Source organism: Cuculus canorus, chromosome 9 (genome assembly GCF_017976375.1).
Source record: "Cuculus canorus isolate bCucCan1 chromosome 9, bCucCan1.pri, whole genome shotgun sequence".
Lineage (NCBI taxonomy): Eukaryota > Metazoa > Chordata > Aves > Cuculiformes > Cuculidae > Cuculus > Cuculus canorus.
In genome coordinates this window covers 21,793,560-21,820,037 of record NC_071409.1, presented here as the reverse complement: position 1 = coordinate 21,820,037, position 26,478 = coordinate 21,793,560, and the positions used below count along the sequence as shown (strand labels likewise).

Sequence of the window (26,478 nt, the reverse complement as noted above, 5' to 3'; positions counted from 1 at the left end):
ATTTTGTGCACCTTAGAGGCAAACAGGGATTCTGTCCATGAAAGCTCAGGGAACCAATCTGAAAGACAACAACTATGCATTTTTCCTTCTCTCTTCCCCAGAGTTAAACAAAAAATACCTGAGAAACAATGTAGTTCACCATATCCATTGGATGGAATAATCTCCTCTCCATCTATGTCTTCACTTGTGTTCCGTGCTGAATATAATCATACACCTTTGATCCAACTATATTCAAAGAAAAGTTTTAAAGTGCTTCACTTGTGCTGTACAGCTGATAGCAATGAGCAAACCTCCATATTACCATGATGGAAGTACAACCTCCCTCTAGGTTCTCGGCAAGTCCACTTGATGCATCCCACAGTATTTAAACCAAATATTTTATGCTCCTGTGGTTCCTGTTTCAAATTACTCCTCTAGCCTTTTAAGGAAAGAAACTTAAATGTGGAAGGCAAAAGGAAATTAATATAGAATTCATTAATATTGTTGTAAAAAAAATTAAAAATGGGGAAAAAAAGACATATCAAAGCAATTACGTTGGAATTACGAAACACTTGTTGCAATCTGCAGGGAACTTGAACAGAAGTTTGGAGGAGACACTGGCAAACTCATTGTTGGGAAAAAAAATAACTTTTAGGCTGGGATGAAACAAGAGGCTATAAGCTGATAAATAGCGGGATACCTATGGAATCATAAAATAGTTAGAGTTGGAAGGGATATTAAAGATCATCCAGTTCCAACCCACATCCCACTGGCTCAGGCTGCCCAAGGCCCATCCAACCTGGCCTTGAACACCTCCAGGGATGGGGCATCCACAACTTCCCTGGGCAAATTGGGCCAGGGCCTCACCACTCTCATGGTGGAGCAAGTGAAAAAAACCTTCTTTGTTATTGGGGAAAAGGGTGTAGATGGACAAGAAATAAGAGAGGTGGTACTTTCAGCAACACATGGAGGACTGGAGCAGCGACAACGGTGTTTGCAGAGGGCAATGATCTAGGATGAAGCAGAATTGTGGGGCAATACTGCTTTCCTCCAGGAAATCAGGAAGCAGAATAGTACAGTAAAATTATATATAGTGCTTATCTCTTGCCTATAATTCATCTCACCTGCTGAATCCGCCCTCACTACTGACACTAGGACTAATAAATTCAGGTCTCACTAGAAAGAATTTAACATGTCCCTATGAATGGAACTTCTTGTCATTGCTTTGGTTTAGACTAATAAGTCCTACTACAGTAAAGCTACATTGTGGAGGGACACACCTTATTGTAGTAAATCATCATCAAAAACTGAAGACACTGCCTTATAAAATCCTCACTATTAAAGCTATACAATTGGCTAGACTGGTAGCCAAAAGTTTGCTTTTTTCTCTTTCTCCAATGCCAACTTTTGCATTAAGCTAACCAAAATGGACAAAAGCAAGTTAAGAACCAAAGGAAACAGATCATTATTTAATCTAGATATTATTCATATTTAGAAAGATGCTTCAGTCACATAATTACAACCACAGTAACTTTGCAGCTTCCAACTATAAACGAAAAAGATAAAAAGATACCTTGTTTATTTTACTTGAAAGAGGTACTCTTCCTTGCTTTCATACAGATGCTTTGATTTTATCCCTGTAGGAAGTGTGGATTTTGTAAGTAACTCAAACACCTGCAGGAAAAGTAAAATATATATTTTGTCTTACTCTTTTCTGCTTGTGGCTAGACTAATCTAATGATTTTAGATTTATAAAATTTTATTTACAGAGCACAAAACAAATTCACAGACAGAACATGCAATGTGTTAAAATGGGGTCCAAAAGAATCTAGATCTATTTCAGGATAAGTCTCATTGTGGAGGAATATCAATGGTCACCAAAATTAGCAGGACGGATGCAGTTAAGCCTCTATAAAAGGCTTACTGCCAGATACACTGCCAGCCCAGTGCCCTCCTTAGAAATGGGATTTAGCCCCTCTGGTGCCTTCTCCTCTTTACTCTTGAGGGTGGCTTCAGCCGCAGCAAGATTATTTGTAGCACTCCATCAGTGCGTGGTTAGCACTGTAATTTAATTTACACTTAAAAAAAAAATAATAGCTGAAACTGTATAATGTGGTATATCAAAATATACTTATACTTAGTAAGAAAATTGCCTGCTTTCTCAGAAAAACAGAAACAAACATTGACTGTAATTCAGTGTTTAAAACCTGATAAAGGAAAATTGTCGACTATCTGGGTCACTGTAACTCAATCTTAGTTTCAATAGGAGAGAAATACCTTTAAACTTAAAAAGACAGTCCTGGTAACATTAGTGCAATGAGACATGAGTACAGTTGCAATAAATTATAAGATTGTCAGCATTAACAAGATTAATCTACACTAAAAAAACAATCAAAAAACAGAAAATCGGTGGCAAAATCAATTTTTTAGGCTTTAGGCTTCAGTCGAAAGTCCTGCATGTAAAAAAGGAATATGAATGGAAGAGAGAGTCTTGCATTTTGCCATTGGATGTCTTTTGACAACAGTATTGGGCTTTTATTTAATTCCACTCTCATGGTTTACTATGCTATTGCGTTTGCAAGTATGAAGGGTTAGCACTCCTGGTCATTGTGAATCTCTTTTCAAGACTATACAAGTCTGCAGTGGAAAGTATATTGAAAAGCTGGCAAATTCTCTTGTTCAAAGCTAGGAGAAAAATAATTGTCTGCTTCTTTTATTTTTTTCTTGGTTTGTTTTTTTTTTTTTTTTTTTTTAAATATCAAGCAAGTTTTGAAGAATTTCATCTAGGAACAGCCACCACTGTAGGAATGCAAAATATAGCATCCAGTGCTTCCAGGATATGCTATTTGTACATATTATTTTTCTCTTACAGTGAGATTCTCTAGCTCTTCTAAAACAATATTAATTATAGTAGAAGAGTTTGAGCTAACATTTTTAAATCGGCACTTGGAATAAACGTAGAGAAACACAGAGTCAGTTACCAAAACTCAGCTGAGAAACAGTAACTCGTTAAATTATAGTAATGTGGTAATTTAGAAGTTTTTGTTCTTAATTTAAGTTTTCCCTACAGGTCAATAACAGCAAAATGAAAGAAACAACCATGGAAAATGAAGTAGCCTGTTTCTCAGTTACTCTGCCTTCTGCATTTAGCTTCCCATTGTCTTTGCTTTTTTTCCCTGCCATCTATGAGCTAATTCTTCCCTCCTTCTCCTGTGGCACAAATTTTAGAATATTAATCTGCTATCCATGTTTTAATAACTGAATTTAATCAAAATTATTAATCTGCAATGAGACAATACTTTTTCTTTGCATCTTCAGAGCCCACAGCTGTGAAAAACAGATGCCTCACTTAGGAAATTCCTAATGAGAGTGTGAGATCAGTAATCTTCTCCCTTTCAGCGACTTAGCTTTCTGTAAGCCTGTATTAACATAAATTTATTGTTTGTCCTTTGTAAGTATATTAGCTAATACGGCATGCTGCAATAGGTCTAGACATTAACACATGATACTATAATTTAAAATACACTTTTAAATAGATCCAAAATGAGTAGCCATTACCTTTACCAAAGTAGCTCAGATCCTGATTCAGGTATATCCTAACTTTAAACAGTCTGACCAAGTTAGAAGCAACTTAGGAAGGACTGAAACAATGATCATGAGTCTTTACTTAAGGAAGTCTTTGGCAAAATAAAAGCATCACAGCCCAATCTTCTGACTTCAATATCTAATTATAACTCTGCATTTCCTCTTTTAATATTTAAAAGAGTAAATGTTGATGATTTTATTAAATCAAACTTAGATACGTCAACTTGTATTTTACCAAGAATGACTCCTTTGTTAAATACTAACCCTCCCTTCTTTCCCTTCGATGCATATACTCCATCCCTACCCTGTAAGAAACCCATTATTTGCTCTTCTGTTTTCATTTTTCTTTCGTGGTTTGATCCAGTAAGAGCTTATATAGACAATCCCTATACTCAAACCTATCACAGCTTTAATTTTCCCCTAGCTATTGCAATATTTGATAAAACTGGCTTGATATTTTGTCTCCTAGTAACTGTACTAGGTGTTCTCAAAAGGCTGAACCTAGATTTTGCACAGACCATATTTGAAAGAAACTCGTGGACAGAAGGTCTAAGGCAGAGTGAAGTTCTTTCCTCTCAACGCATGAGTCGAGAGCTCTGACTGCAATCAGTGTGGCAAGTGTCATTGAAATGTACTCGTGCACAAGAGCCTGCAGGTTTTGAGCATGTCCTCGGGCACTGTGTGGCTTTCCATCCAGCTTCACGATAGGACGTGCTAACAGAACAAATCAAGTAATAGCCACATCCTCTGAGATGTGCTGAATTATCTCTACTCTACCAGCCTCTCTGGATTTATTCTTATTAGACGTGTAAGACCCTAAAGTCTTACAATAAACTCAATTTTATTATTTCAATCACATCAAATATATTATAGTATTTTGTTGTAAATTCTCTGCCATTAGTTGATATATAGGTTAAGCTTGTAGCACTATCTGATATATTTTAAATTCTCAGGTAATATAGAAACTAAACTAAATATTTATGAGCTTCCAATGAAAAATGAGAAAGGCCAGGCAGAGTGCTATAGAGCAGTATCATCAATTTTAAACTGATGATAGCAATAACAGCACACAGTTTTCCCTATACAAGTATCTGTGTTCCAAGTTATGGTCCAAGCATTAATTCCATTATAAATGTCAATCAATATTTAGAGTGTTAATCCTTCTCTAATCAAAGTCCTCAGTACTAATATTTTTATTACTTTAATTTCAGTGGAACAAAAATAGGACCCGTCTCATAGAAATAAAAAATGCCTCTGTACTGGAAATTATTCCACTGCTTTCCACTTCAAAAGCAAAATTTAATTTTCTCTTTATAGAGCCATTTACATTTTCTATGTCTTAGGATAGATTTCTGTAAGCTGGTCTTTGTCTTTCACTGAAAATCATTTTCACAAAGCCACTAGATGATAATTAGGGACTAGAGAGAACATTGAGAAAAATAATCAAATTCAATGTTCTTACAAGTAGTAGGTGAAATTGGGAATGATGACAGCCACAATAGATATTCGCTAATACTGGATTTTAGAAATTATATTTAGAAGAAAGCTTTCCTAGTGCTTCAGGACTAAAAGAGTCTTTCTTTAAAGTGTGTTTTAAAGATGTATTAGAGGCAGACAGGACATGGACACTGCAAATAATAAGTCTCACATTGTCATCAGTACTAGAAGCTCAGGTGACTTATGTTTCCCATAATAAACACCCATACCATACATAGTCTGTAATCGTCCAGCTGTGGACTATTGAGATGAAAATTCTTCTTTCATATCAGTCTGGTGTAGAGTGTTTTCCTGGACTGTGTTGATTTCACAGGACTTTCTTGTTTTTCTTGTTTTATAGAATTTATATTGAAATCCAAGGACAGGGAAAAAATTAATATCTTTATGATTGATTTTCCGTTATAGTTTAAAAATTGGTAATTCATTCGATAAGTCCATTGAGTGTCAGGTATTTGTTGTATTTCTGTAGCACAGCCTGTAGTGAAACACATACTAGGACTGCAAATATGGGTGTCAGAGGGTATAAACAGTGACCCAAAGAGTTCCAAAGGTAGACTGGAGCAAACTGAAACCAGAAGTGGGACTGTCAAATCTACATTTCCTAAAAAGCTGGAATATTGGTTTTCATTTCAAATTTAAATTAAAAACAGAAAAAATTCTCTACAAACAGAAAGTTCATATTCAAGTATATGTCATAAGTGCAAAATGAAAGTAAATGTCATGAGTGTAAACTAAAAGGGAAAAAAAGGAGAAAAGAAACCCGTAATGAGTAAAAAGTAGATGCCTAGCAATGAATTGCCTCACTTTTGAAGTACAGGGAGTTATGAAGGAAGAAATATGACCTATTGGTTGTACTAACAATATTCTGATTTCCCTGTACATAAATGAAGCTAAACGTGGAAAGGCGTTCTGTCTGCGTTAGGCAGGCTGGTGGTACAGTTTACACATTTGGTATGTACTTACTGGTTTCACTTCTGTATCAGCCATCACCTGTCTTGAAAAACTTAGAATGAAAAAATGTGGAATGAAACAGAATTTACAAAACTGTCAAATTATTTGTTGTTTGAAAATATGGAACTTATGTCCAAATCTTTGGTGGCAATGGAACGCTTTCATTCCCCGGATGACCTATTTTCAATATACATCCTTCATGTTGAAAACTACTTAACTTTGAATTCTAGTGTATAGAAACTTATCTGAAAATAATATATATATATAAACTTATTAATTTTTCCTAAGTTCACAAGGCATGTAGACAATGCATAAAGGTTCAACAGGTTTGTTGTTAGTGATAGTACTCTATAGGCATCAATGAAAGTGTTACAAGTTGAAATCCATACACTTTTCCAGTCAGAAAGAGATAGATTTTCATAGTTTAACAATATATACTTATTATGTTAATTGGAATACCTATATGGAGAGATTGTATTTTTCAGAAATAGAACTCTGATCTGGTCCTATTTTTATCAGCTACTTGAAGTCACAGGTATACTCATAGAAGTACATACATGTACGTATGTATACAAACACACATGTAATGTACATGTAATTAATACAGACTGTTGTCGAGGAGACATTATGACATTATTAGCATCAGGTACCAAATATCCAGTTCTCACCCACAGCATAAATGTACTGTAAATACAAACTAATCTACATATAACTTGTTTTGACATAACAGCAATTGTCATATCGCAAGTTTCTGTCTCTTGTGAGTCATAGGAGAGAGGTGACCCTCGTGCTTTCATGGCAGCTCTTTCCCTGCCTCTTGTCAACTGCAGTAAGTGGCACAGAGATGGAAAACAACTTCACCATCATTTGTCACTGTGGAAGGCATTGTTCATTCCTTCATCATTTGCTTCTGAAAGAGCAGGTTATCTCTGTCTCTTTTGTCATTCAGACGAAAGACAACTATTCTTTTTGTTACTTTTGTAAATGTTTTACTCATCTTGCAATTTTTTTCTCTACTGTCTTTGCTAAGAGATCAAAAAATCCAGTTTATAGATATAGTGTGTTGAATTTTCATCACACATCTCTACAGATAAGATTTGTCTTGTGCAGAATATGTACACCCTACTGTCCTTCCCAAACACCTATTTGTTGGTGTTAGTTGTTCATTTTTACTTTTAGAACAGTAGTACTAATATGAGTTTTGGCTCAGGATAAACAGTCACCAAACGTGGACAAGTCAGCACTGGATTCTGTCCTGTTTCAGTGTCTGAATTAGTACAAGTAATCAGAAAAAGATGAGACCCTATTTATATTTATCCACTTTAGGTGTAACATTGGTAGCTCAAGGTCTGGACCTTTCTGTATTGTAGCGTTGCTTTGAAAATCTGTGAGTCTGAAGTGAAAACGTATCTGTAACAGTCATGCTATAAGGACTTTTTAAAATGTATTATGTATTAGCTGCATACCCAGGAACATGTTAGTAACAGAATGAAATGCTGCAGTTGCAATGAGGCTTTGCAGTTGTTACATGTACAATTCATTTGTAGAAGCCTAGCCGAGCTTGTTACAGAAGCAATGAAATAAAATGCTTTTCCATATTAAATATTCTCTAATTCTCCAGTCTAGTTGAGCATTATAATTATGAATCTAATGAACTGTAAATGTGACATCAGAATTCTTGTCTAATACCAAGAATTTGGATTTAATTAAAAAATAAAATTACACTAAGCAGATATGTTCAATGATTATAGTGAAATTAAAATATGCAATCAAGCTTGCATAAAATACATAATCTTAGGATATATTTACACAATGTTCTCTTTGTTTAACTAGAAACTATACTGGTTTCTAACACTGCACTAGAAAACTGGCTGAGAAGCTCTCCTAACTGCACAATAGACAAACTTTTCTTTAATGCCTCTCTGCTGCTGCACCTTGACAAACGTTTCCACGAGCAAAGAAGATTCCAGTTTAAACTTCTAATTGTATACATCATGACAGCCTCTCTTCTTCATGTCTTACAAGGTTCTATAAGCTTTGCTTTTTTCACATCTAACATCTGTTTAACCTATTTAGAAATGAATGACCGTTCAATTTGGCTGAATTTATGGTATATGCAAGGGGATATTTTGAAGCGTAAATATAGGGGGTAAAGGAAATGAAAAGAAATTATTGCCTTTGGCCAATTTAAGCAGGTTTTGCATTGGCAACTTGGGGTACATGACTCAAGTCACTCTGCGTATGTACTGTGCCATTAGGCCAGCTCCCCCGGGTGGATGCACCTGCCACACTCACCATTGAATAGGTTTGGAAACCTTTACAATATTCAATAAAATATAGAGAAACTTAAGAAAATCCTGCCTACTACTACCACGTGCAATTTAGTTTATTCAGAGAATAAACGAACTTGAGAAAAGTGGAGTATTGTGCCGCTTGCCCCTGAGGGCATGTGTCTGCTTTGCAGAAACATGCAAGGACTGAACCTTGATAACTTTGCCATGAGCGCTCACACAGCTCATGAGCTACAAGAAGTCCCTCTGGAGTTACAGCCACCCAAAAGTTGTCATTTCATTCTCAGCATTTAACAGGAACAGCAGCAATTTTGTTTCATGGCTGCCAGTAAAAACAAAGACAGGAATCAAAATTAGGAAACACAAGCGGGTAGGTTAAAAAAATGAAGATGTAAAATGCCAGTCTTCTATGTTAAAAGAGTAACAGAAGCAAAATAAAATAGTGCCAAATGTCGAGGATTTCCACATCCTCATGGCCTCAACTCGATCTCTAGATAGAGCGGAATAACCCCACTAATTTCACTAAGTCATCACTGGCATAGCTGAGAGCAAAGCACACCCTGCCCTCCTTCGCCTTTATTTGGTTTCTAGAGAAAAATGGCTTTGATACAGAACTAATTAAGGAGAATAGGGCACTTTTGGGGTAAGTCCTGAAATGGTGGGCAATAACTGGAGGCTTGTTCTCCTTACATGCTGGATAATAGAACTTGCTAGCATTTATTTAAAGCAATAATGAACACTTTGATCTCTTTAATCACATAATCCTGAGAAAATTATTCTTGACCACTTGAAGAACAAGTTCCAAATGATTAATAGTCAACTGCAAAAGACTTATTTTAACCTGATTTGCCCTAGAGACACTGTGTTTTTAGCTTGAAAAGTTTTTTTAACCAAAAAATTTAAATTCATTTTCATTCTCATTTGTTCTATTTCTTTTTCATTAACTGGTTGTTTGATTTTTATACTACTAAATGTGACTAAACAGAGGTTTAACTGAAAACTTAAACTACTGGGATCAAGTCTTTCAGCTGGACTTTAAGCAAATTATACTCTTCTAATTTATATATATATATATATATATTACAAAGTCTCCTAAAGCAAGTAATATTCCACGTGGAGTTGAAGGAACAGATTTGAAACTATAATTATAAACTGAGATGTTAGAAGTGGAGAGCAGCAACCTAGCAGTGGTCTTTAGATTGACTCTGTATTTGAGGAATTGCCCACGGTCTTGTTGCCAACAGAAGGGAATTTCAAAAATATAATGTCTATTAGAAGCAGCAACGGCAGTGGCAGATACAGAGTGAAAACAGAGAAAAGACCTTTTGGTTGATGAGTAGGAAGTCTTTCTCTTGTCTGTGCCTCAATCTAGTCAAATTTTGCACTGTAAGGTCAGTAAGTTATTTACAGATATGGCATCAAGATTTCAGGTGATTTCTCTAACGCCTGTCTTTAGTCAAAAATAACCTTTTAGCCTGCTTCTGCAGTATGTGGGGAACATCTCCTCTTACCAATCCCTGTAAATACAGAAAAAAAAATGGCAATTCTGTCTCAGAGTAACTAGGTGTCAGGTTTTTCTTTCATTCATCACCAAAAGGTAAAGAAACACATCAAAACTTTTAATGGAAATGAAAGTGTACAGAATAGGAATGGATGTTGAAATGGTTACCTTAGGGTGAGTAAAATCAGTCAACAATTTCATGTGCTTTTTACTTTATATCAGTAAAAAAACTAATATGTTTTCCCCCTCTCCCCTCCAATTCACTCTTAATATTTTTGAAAGAATCAGAAAAGTCGGTCGAAAGTGCTGAAGTTTCCTGAACTCATGAAATACAGACTTCTGTTTGCCAGCATCAAAGCTACAGGTAATTTAATGAGTGCAGTACAAATGCTGGAAGACCAGAGCCTCCAACGTTCTTTTAGGTTAAACACATATTGAAAGGCTTGAAAATGTCTTAAAAAGGTACATTTAGTGGTGGATTTGTCAGTCTTAGAATTATGGTTGGACTCGATGATCTTAAAGGTCTTTCCCAACCTAAATGATTTTATGTTTCTGGGAACATGAATGTAGTGAAATACACATAGGAAAAGGATCTGTTGTAGAGAAGTCCAAAACCATGTCTGACTGCTAGCAAGCCCCGGCACATTGCTGCTAAAGTGTGGATGTAATTAGTAAAGATGCATTGTTAGCAGCATGGTATGAATTCAGTAGTCCAAATTGCTTGGCTTGGTGAGGGCAAACTCAAACTTGGGGAACTAAAAGCAATGCAGACCTTTCTATAATCCTTTTGAATAATGTTAAGGGGAAACTTTACTTTAATAGTTAAAGCTATATTACATATTTCTATATCTTATATATTATTGTAGAATAAGTATGTCAATTGTTTATATACAGAAGGAATAAATTTATTAAGGTAGCATAAGTAAGTTCCTTTATGTATGTAACGTTTGCTGTCTGTCAACAACATGATCATAGTCTGTCTTGAGTACAGAGACTTTTCTTGAGAACAAAAAACAATCGAATATCAGGACGTGATTAGCTTCTGTGATTAGTCTGCTTACTTGCAGTCACAGGAGAATTCATGCCTTTGACTGACTTAATATGTGTTCTATAGAATATCTCAACAGTGAAGGGTGATTATTATATTCCTTTCATGAGTATGAAAGTTTCATAACTCATAGGCATCACAAGTGCCTTCAGAGTTTGAGAGTTATTAAGGTCAGTCATGAGAAAAAATACAACCACTTTTTACTGGTGAAATATTAAATTTTTTTTATGAGAAATATTTTTTATTGATTACCATTCCAAGAATAGCAGGCAGCTAATAAAGCGCTCAGGAGCATTTTGTCCATCCTTCCATCTTCTCATATTACACCCAAAACTATTGCTTGAGGGCTTTTATACATTAGATAGAAAACTTAGAAGTTGTTTAAGAGAATACTGTTTTATTTAAATGTCTAAAATATTTTACTTCTCCTACATTAAAACAAATTTGCCTTTCTTTCTTCTCTGAGTCAAACAGAAGTGTTTTCTCACAGGTCCTGCTCATTAGAATGCTTTAGCTGTAAAAAGCATTTTGCTTCATAGTATATACCTAGAACTTTCATCTCTAACAAAATTACTTCAGACTAGATGTGATGTTAATAAAATTCTCTAAAATAGAGTGGGTTTGAACTGTTCTATTTTGGATCCTGGTTCAGCAAGGTTTGTAAGTCCGTGAGTATCTTTTAAGCAAATAATACACTGTGCTTCATGTGTTTGGCACAGATGTATTATAGAAGCAGTGGATTGAAACCACCACATGAAAATTAAAATAAATCCATTGGTGTAAAATAAGACATAATGGATGAAAATATGCGTTTAGATGAGTAAAACTTAGGGAGAAGAGTCAGAAATAAATGCAGAATGGAGTACTGACAGACTTCCTGAGATAAACAGAATGTTGTGGTAGGAGCTTGGGTGTTTACAGGCAATGCATCGTTTTGAAACTGTTGTTTCACACTCTGTCTGCGAATAAGTCTGCGCTCCTATATTACAAACACACGGCTTAAAGCAACATTTTCATTTCATGTTTGTGTACAAAATTCATTATATCACAGCGTGGAACGATGAAGCTTTACAAGGTGGCAGCAGAGGAGCAAAGTTCTTACATTTCAAAATTGGATTCCCTGGAAATTAATTGAATTTCTAGATTGAGGTTTTAAGACTCCAAGTAATGCATTTTATTATTACAATCACTGCACACAGTGGATTTAATGTACCACTCCTGTTGACAATAATGTTGTACCTCTAATCTGCAGTGCACTTGCAGTACAGAAGGCTTTGATTCAGTTAAGAGAGGCAGGAATATGGAATGCTTGACTACCTTCCAATATAGTCAAATTAGATGTCTATTAAAGCTCCTCAAAGCTGGAGCTTCCAGATATAGAGGCATACTTAAACCAGACATGGATTCTGAAGAGAGGGTTCAATTCCATAAAATAAAAGCCATGACTTGACCATGAATTATCCTGAAATCAGTTAAGTAGTATTATTCCAGGCCATGGGAAATGGAAAGAATTCATGTAACATGTTTCTGCCATACTAAATTATGAAATGTTTTCTTAGAGGCATATTATATACTAGTTATACCTCATTATTTTTATTTATAAATTAAACTTCTGGTTCAGATTCATAGGAAATTACCAATATAACTGGAGCTGCATTTCAGAGAAGAAAGTCATTTAGCAGCAGAGATAAAAAAATAGATACAACTGTTTACTTACTCTGAAAAGGCAAACCCTCATTTGGAATGAAATTTTCCAAAAGTACTCAACACCACTTCCTGTTCCCCTGAAATTCAGACAGAGCTCCTACTCAGTTAATCAGACTATTTCTTGCTACAATAAATGCTGTTGGTAATTATTACAGATAACTTGATACCGTCTCTTGGCCATAAAAGAAACACAGAACATTTTCTATTCACATTAGTTTTTCCACCCAGTCAGTGTCATAGTGGCAACTATAGATGAGACTCAAACTTCCTGTAAATCTCTAGAGAGAAAAAAACTTTTCAGACTCCTGCTGTCAGTACCAGTGGTGGCATTTTAATTCCCATCCTTTTGTTCTGTGTGCTCCTAAAGAAAACTCCAACCGGGAGGAGTTATTTTTAGGAACTCTGTGAACATCATATTAGACGTTTGACAAACTTACATACTGGATAAAAGCAGTTAGGATCCAGAATAAATTGTATTATGTATTTTTTATCAAGGGTATAAGAAATAAGCAGTGGGATCTGCCAGGAAAACTTTTTCAAATACTGCAAGACAGTGCATGAAAGGCTTAACTCATGCAAAGAAATAATGTTCATTAACTAAACTGTCAAACTCAGTTTATTACATTAATAATAAGTGGAATAATATTATTTATTATTAATAATAAACTGAGTTTGACAGTTTAGTTAATGAACATTATTTCTGTACATGAGTTACCTTCCACTTATGGAACATATCTGTAAATATATATATAAATTTACCAAAACACTTAGTGTGATATTAGATTTTCAGTTGTTCGGGTGCATTTTGTTATTTCTAATGAATGATAAAAGGAAACTTTCCATTTACATAGATGTTCATGAATTTTAATGCTATGCTAGAAGGAATTAAACCAAAGAGCACGTTTAATGTGGTTAGACTTCTCATAGACAGTTATCAAATATACGAATATTTAGTTTGTATTTTTTTGTGAAATGAGACAATCAAGAGTCTTCCCCAGTCACAGACTAATTCTGGTACAGTAACTGAACTCAGGATGTGCAGCAATGGATTGTTATGAAATATGGGCATATTCTAGAGATGCATTTAAGCTTTAAATGGCTTCAGAAGAATTTAAATAATCATAACAATTACTCCGGTAAAAACAAATTCTAAAAACATGAACTCCCTTAGGTTTAACATACTTAAAAGACAGATCCCAGTGCAGTCTTCCTTGGTATGATAATCAGAGGATACTTGCAATGTAGAAAACTCAGGAAAGAGGTTTATTTATATTTATACATATACAAAATTTTGAAAGGGGGGTGGAAGAAAAATACATTTTAAACATAACAAAAGGTAATTCAATTAACTCACCAAATAATGTGAAGAAATGGGGATAGTGAGAAACAACAGCATGACGAACAAGTTGGTTTTGCAGAACTTCTGTAGATGACTGGAATGAGCGTTGCAGTGCTACTGAATCTACATCATCATAGTCACCAATCACTTGTGACAGGATTCACCTAAGATGGTAGGAAAAAGAGAGAGGAGTCTTTCCAGAAGTATCTAAACTTGCCTGATGTGACACTTTTTGACAATACATGAACTCTGCTCACATCATTGGGGACAAGAACTTATTCTTCTCACATCTGCATGCAGGAACTGCCAAGCACAGGAGTGTAATAGATCAGTTTGAACTTCTCTAAATGACAAATGGTAACACACACTATAGACATATTTTGACCATTGTTTTATTCTTCTGAAAGTGTTAAGCATAAGAGCATGCTCAGCTACTAATTTCTTTTTTATAAGTTATTGTCCTCCAACTTCTCAAGGATGAGCCCAGGCTCAGTTACATGTATATTCTTGTCACAGACAATAACGAACAGAGTTCTCACTTTTGTCAAGTTGCTCCTTAGTCACTATTATGCCTTTATTACCTGTACGCCAATTGGGTGTCAGTCTCATTTGGACAGAACAGGAGCAGCCATGAAAGTTTCAAGTCAGGCTGCTCTAAAAATCGGTGCATATTGTTATTTAAGGGTGTGTTCTTTATTAAAGAGTTGAAGGGAACCATAGCCTGTAAAAAAAAAACCAACAAGAAAGCAGAAGCAGCAGCTCTTTACAAAACGATTGGTGTTGACAATGTTTTTCCTCTTCTCATCCCACAAGAATAATTTGCACATTTCAAAAACATAAGGGAAGAACAAACTGATCAAATCAAAAGTCCCTCAAGCTCGTAGTAGGAAGGCCAGCCCGAATTGCTCTAGAGAAGTGCATAAGCATAAAGCAAATGATACTGCCCCAGAATGTAACCCATCCTCCAAAAAATTGAGCTCAGGAGCAAACAAATCCCTGTGTCTCGAAATAACACTAAACTCTTCACTGATAAGTCAACTAACTCATCTAAGCATGACAGTACCCTACTGGAGTCCGTGTTCCAATACAAACAAGAAGTGACATACACTGGCAATGTTAATCTGCTGTTACAGCCTCTTATTTGGGGAAAGGTTTGGGGTTTGGTTTCTTTTGCACTAGACTTTCTAAATAAAACTTTATTCAGTTCTTTGGAAAAGAATATATATATATGTATGTTTTAGTGCTGAATTAAAAAGAGACAATATGGCCAGTTCTTAGCAGAAATAAAATACTACAGCTCCTGTGCAATCAAGACTGAATAGCTCATATCATCTCTTTACCTAGATCGTTCTCACCTGTGGAGAAGCTTGTGGAATTCAAGTTATCTGTTAAAGTAGGATACATTAGCACATGCTGATTGATTACAACAGACTCATGCCACAAAGCTGAAGTAATTTGCATATTTCATATATTTTAATAAAAGATGATAGGGTTGGCTATTTTTTTAGTGCCCACCCATACTGCTGAATTTATTTTTTATGATTACCAGTCATTTTTGTTTGAAAGCATAAATATGTTACTAAATGCTAAATTCTATCATAAGCATGTTTTTCAACTTTATTTCTATTTTTCTATTTGTAAATAAAATCCCACTATTTGTAGCTCAATTTATTATCAAATAATTAATAACTCATTTAGATACAAATATTGTCTACAGTATAAAGATGTTTAATTTCTTATCACTGGCAGTTATTTTCAATTCTTAAAAAAAAGCTCTCTGAAAAGTAAAAATCTTGAGAATTCTGTTGCGTTTGCTATAAAACTTCTAACTTGGAACACTATTATTCTTTGTACAACCTTTGGCATTGATAAGGCTGCTGTGGGAGTATACCTGAGAGCTTAATCTAACCTGCCTTCATGATAACATACAATATTTGCTAGATCTTGATGGAATTTATATTCACTTCAGTAAATTCCCACTGATTTATAAGCCTAGATTTATCTCATGTCTCTAGTACACGGCACATTACTTACTATCTAGAAGGTTAATACGTTATTATATTTACTCCAAAGTATATTTTATAAAAATGCAGAGAGTTCTTGATAGAAAGGCACTGCCAGGGAAGGAAAACTTTTCTGCCAGCTTCTAGTACATTTGAAAATAGACAAAAGAGCTGTATAAGAAAAGTAATTGCCTAACCATCATAGGGTTGTACACCAGGTATGGGAGGTGAAATAAAAATACCTAAAACATTACCACACTGTAGTCAGGGTATTTTTCAAAGTAATGTCCTATAGGAAAGACTTACAGTGAAACGTAAATGATTAAAGGTTTAGTGATTTGCTATCTGTTGGAAATGCACATGAAGTAGGCAAATACCAAGTTCATACACTTCACTTAAAAAAAATCTTCTGTGTAAACCACAAATAAAATCAACAGGAAGACCTAAACCACCCTGATGACCCAAAAGAGATGACTCAAAGTATATATGCAGATGTATTTCAACACCACACTTTTTTTTTTCACTGATATAAAGATATTTGGCTGTTACGATCTTCTGAAAATTCTAGTCTCACCAATCTAACTTCAGGTTTCCAAATACCTTAACAAAGACATTCATGACTTGAACTCAGTTGGCACAATTAAGGGGTAGCATTGCACTAAATCACCAGCAATATGCTAGATTTATTCCAACTTAAGCATCAGAAATCTTATGAAGTGTGGCAGTAACAATTCAACAGCGAATCTGCACAGGCTGGTTACACCTGACACTTCCTAAGTTCTATCTCTAAAGTCTCTGTGACAGCCATTTTAATTACTGAATGTATTTAATTTGTCATCAGATTAATTTCCCATGTATATCATTTACAGCTATTTAACTTGTAAGTAGTAAATGGAAATATATGTCATTGGTACCTTTTTGTATAGTCTTGCTTTGCACAGAAATTTTAATAGGTATATTCTGAGCATGCTTCTGTTCTGTGGTGGTGGTTAATCTATCAAATTCAAGATAGCCTGTTAAACTGCCTTTTCACATGTACTCCTGATTAAATGGCATCCTACATCCTGCTGAGCAGTAGAATATACAGTTTAACACACTTTAGCTGTGTTTATACTCCATAAGTTGTTGAAGAACCAAAAAATGCATCCAATTGACTGAGAATTTCCTTTCTTTAGATGAGCACAGTCTAAGATTCTGATCCATTACTCAGTTTTTTTCCTTAGTCATATTTCATATTCTTTATAAGATCATCCTTTTAAATCATTTAGCTTCCTACATTGAGTATATACGGGGGAGGAGAGGAGGCGTATTTTCTGTTTGTTTGGGCTTTTATATTCAGTAATTGTAGTCACCCAATCATGAAGACTAAGATCATCAAGGCACGTACAGATGCACTGATGTACACTTAGAAAACATAGCCTCTTCACTGGAGAAACATTTTTCATTATTAATTAGAAGCATGGAAATCCCTTGGGTACCCTTATCCAACTCTGCGAAGACGAGTCCTCCTGTTCAGCTTTCTTCTGCGTAGTACTTCAAGCTGCCTTTTCAAAATGAGTTCCTTCCCAAGTTACAAGACCTTTCTAATTTAAATTTGTCTTTTAACTGGAAATGACATAGACTTGAAGGTTTTGTATGTTGAGTTATTCAATAGTTTCAATAATGAAACAAAAAACTAGTTGTATTAATTAGTTGTCATGCCTTGGCCAGAGACATTTAAATTACAGTTGTGTGAACTGAGGACACTATCCAACATTGCTTGTGTAAAACACTTTATATGTGGCAGAGATGTTCAATAAAATAACTACTTACAACAACAAAGAGGTAGAATTTGAAAGAATTTCATGCATAACTGGCCAAATCACTTACTAAACCTTCCCCCTGCCTGAGTTTTACTAGCTTTTCTCTCTGAAGCGCCTTGAGATAAATCAGGTAAGCTTGATATTTTCTGAATCAGAACACATCAGAGGAAGTCTCACAATTCTACTCTGTGCCAAGGAGATTTCCTAGGGGGCTTTGTAACTACATATATCTTTCTTAAAAACAGATGATGAGTCATATACTTGCCTAAACAGACTTTTAATAACAGGTGCTATTTTGTCTGTTCGAATCAAGCAAACTTATATGTCATATGATATGCGTATAAACCTGTGCATTCCCTTATTCCTCTGACATGTTCCTGAAGATTTCTGAATAAGTTGCTGAGAAGAGATAATCTCTTATTTCTAATTTTTTTATTCATTGAATTTAAGCTGGTCTTCAAAAAAAAAAAACAACAAACCCAACTAAAACATAAGGGACAGAGATGCTTTCTTCTCTTTTGCATATGAAAAAGGCAAAAGAATAATTCCCTAAAAGGAATAAAAAGAAGTCACTTTTGAAGGCAGGCAAATAGCAAAAATCATGATTGGAGACAGCAGAAAGATTTAATATTCTTACTGGGGTTTTTTTTGCATACTGTAACCTTTCACTGTGAACTCTGGTGAGTATTGATGGATCACAGCCTCTGAAAACTTTGGAAATTTTCCTAAGAAAAATTTAATAAGAAAATCAGATCAGACCAAAGCTGGATATGTTAACTGAGAAGAATATTCTTAAAATATTGCCCACCAAAATTACTGCTATTATGGACTGATGTAATTTCACTGAATTTAGGAATTCTGGCAGTTTACAGTTTAATGAAGTAGTCTGCAGCTTTTTAATACCATGTGCTCTGCTTTACAAAATATCAAACCAATAATTTTACCAGTAGATGGACCCAGAACTCCAAAATATTTTTCTTCTGGTTCTTCCTTCAATATCACAAATTATCTCCTTAAAAGTTCTAGAGAAGCCTCATTTATGAAAGGAGAGGTGTTTTCTTTCTCACAACCATTTAAATTGTGATATTTATGTAAAGCCCTGACTCTGTTTATATTTTTGATTACATTTTATGTTCCTCCTGTTCAGTCTCTTTCTCATAACAATGAGTGAATTCAAAGCCTCAGTTTTCTGCAAAGGTTCAAAATGGCTCTTGTCTGATTTTAAAACCTGTATTAGTCATTAAGCTATAATTTTCCAGCTAATTATTGTTTGTTGGTTTTTTTCCCCTTTGATACATTCTATTCAATGTCCTTCTATGCACTAATATTCTACTTAACAAGAGTAGCCCGATCCAAAAAGAACAGACAGAAGATCACTTGCTATTTCCTCTATTTTTTGAGAAGCTGAATGCCAGACTTATTTCTCCCTGTCTTAAAGCTGGGAAATAATTCACTGATTTTATTTCATTCCTCATTATGATCTACCTAACTACAGCCAATAACATGTTCTGAAAACGCCTTTGCTCGGTCTTATATTGTCAAGACAAAGAAATGCTAGAGTTTGCGTAACTAATTACAGGACTGCAGCATCAGAAGATTCTTTTTGCAACACCCAAACAGAATATCTGTTCTTCAGTGTCATGTCCCTCTCTCCTGGCCCAGCAAGTACCTGGGGAAAATGAAACGCAGACAGGATTCCCTGAGCACCGGTGTCCCCAGGCTGCTCCAGAAGCAAGCCAGGACTATCAGCAACAGGCGTACATCACAGTATTTGAACAGCCGTAAGCCAGGGGAAACAATCGAGTTCAAAGGAAAAGCATTTCAGGAGAATGAAAAAAGCTATATTTAGATGCCTTTTCAAATACCTGTACTTCACTGAGATGGTGAGTTTATCACTATCCTCTATAGTTAGATATTTATCGCATTGTAATAAATTTATATAAGCTTAATAAAAACTTATATACAGATTGTGGAGAAGCTGATGCAGTCATTCAAGGACACGTATTTAGAAGGTTAAGCCCAATGGGGAAACATGACAAACTGGCCAACAGTGTTAACAGAAGTCGATACCAGCAAATCTGAGACAGGATCTGATAAACCTGGCAGTAAAAAGTAGAGCCAAGTAAAGGACAAACTACTCAGATGAAAGTAATCAACCATGTAAATACATAGCTGGGGTAACAACAGACTACATGGTTGCCATTAATCTGAGATTTATCTCTGATATACAGAGAAAGGTTCATGACTTACAGTCATTGGTTGGAGAAGACCAAAGGAAAATGAAATAATAGTAAAAAATATGGAAAGTTTCCTGCTTTTCACAGAGATAGTGGAGAACCCCAAAGCAAGAAATATAGGATAATATTAGGAAAAGAGCTTTCCTGTAGAAAAGATAATGAGGCAGTGGAGCAAACTGGCGACTTGCCAGTGCTCCAGGTCTTTAAGACCAGATTAAATATCAATGAGATAAAAAGGTAGAGATATGGCTATAAAACCTGCCCCAGAAAAGGAAGATAGACCGGATGGTCTCTTCAGGTCTTCTCCAGGCTTATGAATCTAAATTTAGTCCCTGTCGCTGCTACAATTTTCATGCTCCTGTTTTTTATGAAAATATTTGTTCAAAGGACAAATGAATAAGACATTTATAGGCATAGTTTTGAAGTCTTTGTAGTCCATGTAAATTCCATTACTTTAATCTAAATATAACTCTCATATAAAAAGTCTGGGATCAGAATGAAGAAAGTATTGAATTGCAGTTCTGGGAGTGAGACAAATGTATTTCTTCATCTTAGTCACAAACAATATAAGATATTGCAGAAAAAAAACTTGTAATAAACCCAGAAAGTAGCTCTGTCCTCCTCTCATGAATTTCGACATATTTATTCTAAAATCCCAACTTTATACCAAAGATCACAAAGATTTCTTCTTAAAAGAGAAAACTATTGGTTTGGGGCTGCGTTTCTATGTTTGCTGCGAAGATCTGTAAACATTTTGTCAATAAACTGGGATGATGTCAAACACAATGCCTATCTTGCAGTGGAAGATAGGAGAACATTCTCAGTTTCAAACCTTTCTGGCTCTGGCTTCTTGTACAGCTAGATGGTGGTGGGACTGGCACCTGTCTCAGCTTCTGTAGCTGTTAGACATCAGCGTGTTACTGTACTTCTGAAAAATGTTACCGCTGTCAGTATATCAACAACAGAAACATATTTGGCTTGAAGAGCTCTAGCACTCTAGCAGAATCTTGCTTCAACACCAAGAGCATTAGCCACAAACAGGTTATCTAGAAATGTGCTCAGGATTCACTCAGCAAACTTAGCTTATATCCTGATCTGAGCTCTCGCAGTATCCTTTCTCTTAGTCAGCCCAGAAAACTTTGTATTTCTTCTGCCCTTAGCACTTGTGAAGACACTGAAGAGTGGTGGCTTCATGCCAGGCTTCCATCTATTCTTTCAGTGCTTCTTCTTCTAGAGAGCCTCTGAATATTTTCTGGAATCTTTTTTATTAACCCTCCTCATGGGACCCAATTTTTCTGGTCACTCATTCCGTACAGGCAGTTGTGACTCTTCCTAAACCCCAAACTCTTCCAAACACACTGGCAGATTTCATAAATTTAATAAAAAATAAAAGATTAAAACTTAATTCTGCTGCTTCACGTTTAATAATAATGGGTATTTGAGAAGAACAGAGACAGGACTTTCAATATTTGCACATTTAACCATAACTTTTCTTTCATCGGGCAATTTCTACAATCACAGTAACCCAATATCTTACTGCCAAACTAATCTGTGGTCAAGAGTTCCAGAAATCAAGGCTCATGGTGCAGCCAATTCTTAGTTTCCCTTAACTATCAATGTTCTTAGTTTGTTTAGTTTTCTTATCGAATAAAATCCAGCTATCAGGGTTTTGTTTGTGTTTGGGTTATCTTTATTTTTATTTACCTGAAATACAGCTTAGGGACTGAGCTACACTTCTGAAGGATCCTTATGATGGTTTAACCTCAAAGAAGAGACTAGGCTTAAGAGAGATATAAGTCTGCTTAAGAGAGATATAACTTCATCTGCTGTACTCCTATGCTATTTTACCTCCCAAAGCATCATGTTTCTATTCTAAACATCTTTAGGGATAAATAAAAGCAGATGTAAATAGGACAGAATATGAAATAATCATAAAATTTCAAGTTCTTAGGTGGGTTTGATTTGAAAGATGCCGTCTTGATTTATGCCATAAAGAATCAAAGCCAAATCCATAAATGTATGTGTTTATAATCACATTCCATAAATCTTTCTAGGAATTATGTTAATTTCATTCAACAGTTTTTCCATTTTTTTTTAATTTAATTATTTGGAAAAGTAGCAAAGAAAAAAAGATCATTAGTATGTTCTGTCTACTTTGCACAACTCTACCTATATAACTATATCATTTTAACTTGAAGGGAGTCTGTCTGGAAAAAGATTATATGCAACTTACAGAATAATGCTATGTTATCTCACTACAACAGTGAAAATCAACAAAACAAGCAAAACCTAAACCAGAAAATGCCAATGAAAGCAGGATCTTTCAGTGAAACTGAAGGGTAAATTGTATTAAGTCACATATAAAACATTTTTTAAAGTGAATGCAGCATAAGTGCTCCATAAACCACAGCTCCTTGCAAATTAACAAAATAAATAGTAGCATAAATGGTTATAATTACATTATTTTCAATAATCCTCTTTCTGCAGTTGTATAGAATATCCAACCTGTACTCAAATACTGAATAAATCAAAGCAAAGTGAATTTAATAGGTCTATTAAAATCGTATTGCTAATGCATCTTTATATAACTTAAAACAGCAGTACCACTTCTACAGAAATAAGGATAAATTCAATGTGTCCTAACAAATAGCAATAACCGATTTTAACAGGTCCTTAGAAAGAGAATATTTGTTTAGATCAATATCCAATTAAGAGTCTAGCTATCCAGAATCTACTCTTTGGTTTCCCTTCAAATTACAAAAGCAAAAACTATTTGTAAATCTTATTAGTTTCCTGCTGGTCTCTTGAGATTTCTTTCCACCCGAGTACTTTGTGTCCCTTAAAAGATAACGCTGAACACAGTGGGATATTGTTTCAAGGTACTAATGTGAACAGATCAAACACAGAGAAAGAAATTTTTACCGTACACATAGTCAAACTGAGGACTAAGATCTGTCAACATCAGAGGTTAATAATTTCCACTTTACTGAAAAATTAACATCTAATCAGTAACTGAAGAAGAGAATGGAGCCCTACTTACATTTGTCATCATACGGACTCTGAGTAACGTTATGGTGGATTAGTTGCAGAAACATCATCAGGAAAGTACGAACTTAAAAGACTGTGAAGTCTGCGGGTATATTATTTTGAGGGAAGAAGGAAAGACATTAACTCCTTTTTGTGTCTTTTCCCACATCTTTTGTGCTCCGTCTGTCTAAATGACTAATAGTAGTGCAACATCACACATGACGATTTCTTTTACGTACCAAATAATCATACAAGAAGAGACTAGAATTAGATTTCTTTACTGAAATAGCTATCTATAACACTTTACAAATACTGCATGTATTATTTAATGGAAAGTTATCTAAAGTTGCAATGTTGAATGAAAATAATATTTTTCTTTTCCAGTACAGGAGCCGGGCGTCTGGAATGCCTCCCTGTCTTCCCATTCACAAGATGAGTTTTTAAAGTATGTCTTCTTTATCTTCAGTCCTCCAACATCAATCTTGTCATGCAGGAAAAGGAAAAGTCCTCCTTGGCTTCAGTATTATACCCAGAATTAGTTTGAACACTTCCATTAAGATATTGAAAACTAAGCACCACAACTAATTCCTTATTTTCATTTGTTTTTTTCTTTTGCAACTAAATAAGGGATGGACCATGGATGGCTGATTCCCCCAGAGGGATGGAAGCTTTATATGTCTCTCCTGCCTCCCGTCAGCTAATTAATGTCTATTGACATAAGTGGCCTGGTGCTGTCTGCTAATTAGACTATCACTTACACAGTTTAACTAGATCAGTGTGACAGTATGGCCACAGTTAGGAAAAGAATCTGATGATACTGTAAAATAAATGTTAATAAAATCGATTTTCTTCAATGAATACATAAATGAACACAGAGTTATGTAGCAAAAAATATTTTTCAGAATTATTTTCATTTCACAATCAAAATTCTAGCATGTACTATCATGTTTCCCTAATTGTTTTGATGAGTGATATGAGCAGCACGTCATTTAGCATCATAACTCCTCCTGATTGTCAGCCCCTTGATATCAGACAACGTTCACTATAGCAACAATACTATATAGTCCTGCAGAGATTGCATGATTAAGAAAAATAAAAAAATTAAACCTAAAAATAAATAAAAATATTACTAACCTGAACTAGACTATAGAGAATTATTACAATGACACAGAATTAATAGTCTTGGTTGAACTAATGAGAAAAACTGCCTTAATTTCTTCATATAGTCATAAAATTTTTTGCCTGCTATCATTTTACTTTTGAGCAATGAAGATTTTAACTTTTTTAACATAGTGTAAATATTTCTTTACCTGGATGCAATTCAAAGCTTTCCAAAGGAACAGGAAAGCCATTACTAACTAAGTGCTTTGGGATCAAACACTAACTTTAGAGATAGTAGGAGAAGAACACAACTTCTTTCACTATAAAATACAATCCTTTTCTCACTTCAGAAACATACTAATGTCAACACAACTATATGGGTTTAATCAGAAAAAGAATTGTATGTTCTATCTTCACAGAGTCATTATAAATTCTATTACATTATACCACTCTTCTTTGAAGTTTCCACTGCACGTGGAAGGAATGTCTCCTTGTCACAGGATTTCCAATGTATGAGAAATGACATGTTTTGTGTTATCCCATATACAATATTTTCTTACACTATCTTTCACAAGCAGACCATCAGCAGAATGTTACAGACCATCAGCAGAAACCACCACTGTAAAAGCAGTGCAGTTTTCCAGCACTTTAGCTGTAACAAAATTAAAATAGATTTGCGGAGCCTATTGTAGCGCTCAGCATACCCCACATCAGTATATCAAATGGTTTTAAAGAATTCGATGGTCTCATGTGTATGTCAGCAACTTCTACTCTGACAAAATTGAAGTGAACTTCATCTAAGCTACTGTTCACACTTGAAGGATGTTTATTACAAGGAAATATGAAGTGTATTAGTGAAGGGAAATAGCTAATGTGACATAAAAGCACAAAACTAGCATGATGACCTACTTTCGTTGTTCTGCTGAATGAAGTTATGTTTCCTCTTGCCTTGAGAGGCTCTGAATATCATTACATACAGTACCAAACATATTATGCACTTACCTTCAATGACAGATCAAAGCGTTGCGGTAATCTGGGCAGAGTGGTAAATAGCTGTAGTGACAGTTGTGCACAGTTGAAGCCCTGTGAGGAGGTCACTGCACATAAAGGAAAAGAAGACAATATAAAATACAATTGCAATGGAAGACATTGAAATTATCACAAACATTAAGCCTGAGGAAGGCAGACTCTCCCTCGTGGGAGCTCCACGCAATTCCCTGGTAACTTCTAAGTGCCACTAACTATCCTGACATTTGCCACTGTAAAGGGACTAAGCGAAGAGGCTAAACTGCTCAGGTGATAAAAGTGGACACAGTGACAGATCTCAGATAATCTACACTTTTAATTCGCTGTGTTAAAAGAAATAGATGAACAAAATATTATCTTCTTTTTTTGAAAACGGATTCCTCTGATCACTCTGTTGGCTATTTATGTACAACGTTAATACACAGCTGTCATAATTCCTCAGCAGGGGTCTATCAATCCTCCAAATATTTTTACCAGTAAAGATTATTAGGATTGGGAAATTCAGACAGTCTTTTTTTCTGAAGTTTAGACTCTCTTGTGCCATTCACAGCTATGAACTTAGTCTTCACTAGAAAAGTTTTTTAAAGGAGGTGGGAACTGAATAGGATTATAAAAGAATAAGATTACAAAAGAATAGAGTTTACTCTGTGATGAGCCCAGAGTTCCTGACACTATACTTCATGGACACTGAGTTATTAGTTATTCAATAACCTTTAGTGCACTTGCTAGTGTAAAGGACATAAAATATCAACCAATGCAACTTCTTCTTTTATCTCTGTGACTGCATCCGTCACAAAGGCTAACTTAGTGATTAATGGACTCCAAAGATATTGTGTGAAATTGTATTCTACTTATTGATAACTTTCTGACATTTCCAGCTGCAGATAAAGGAATTTTTTTGCTGTTACTTCTACACACTTGCTGCCCACAGAACATGAGAATATACTTACCACTATGTATACATATAGACAATTGTCTATATGCATATACGCAATTAAAGTGGTATCTTCAGTCATTTCAGGATTTAAAACATGTTCTAGGTAACGTTGTACCAGTAGACACAGTGCTGGTTTCTGCATCATTCAGCTCACTCGTAGCAGAAGCATTCAGGGGCTTCAGTACTGGTAGAAATGACAAACCAGCTCAGAGAGTGCAAAGATATGATGTTGACCATATAATGAATATTTATTAAGAAAATTGATTAAATCGATTAAATTATTTGCATGAATTTGGATTTAAGTTCTAAAATTGCTAAATTATCTATTCAAATGTAAATAATAGTATTGCATAAATTTCATTCAAATCAGAGTTGTTCATGTTAGAAAGCAGACGTGCATTCTTTCACTAAAAACCTTCTACTACATGTCACTAAAGCCATTCTCTT

At 35.0% G+C, this 26,478-nt stretch overlaps 1 long non-coding RNA gene across 1 annotated transcript; it reads right to left on the bottom strand.

Annotated features, from left to right (window-relative positions):
• Positions 1–1,552: 1,552 nt before the first annotated feature.
• On the bottom strand, positions 1,553–26,201 carry LOC128853084 (uncharacterized). The gene is made up of 4 exons (XR_008451325.1): positions 26,045–26,201; positions 25,071–25,165; positions 13,914–14,062; positions 1,553–1,653 (listed from the first exon to the last, which is right to left on the bottom strand). It is a non-coding gene; the product is annotated as an uncharacterized LOC128853084 (long non-coding RNA).
• Positions 26,202–26,478: the final 277 nt, after the last annotated feature.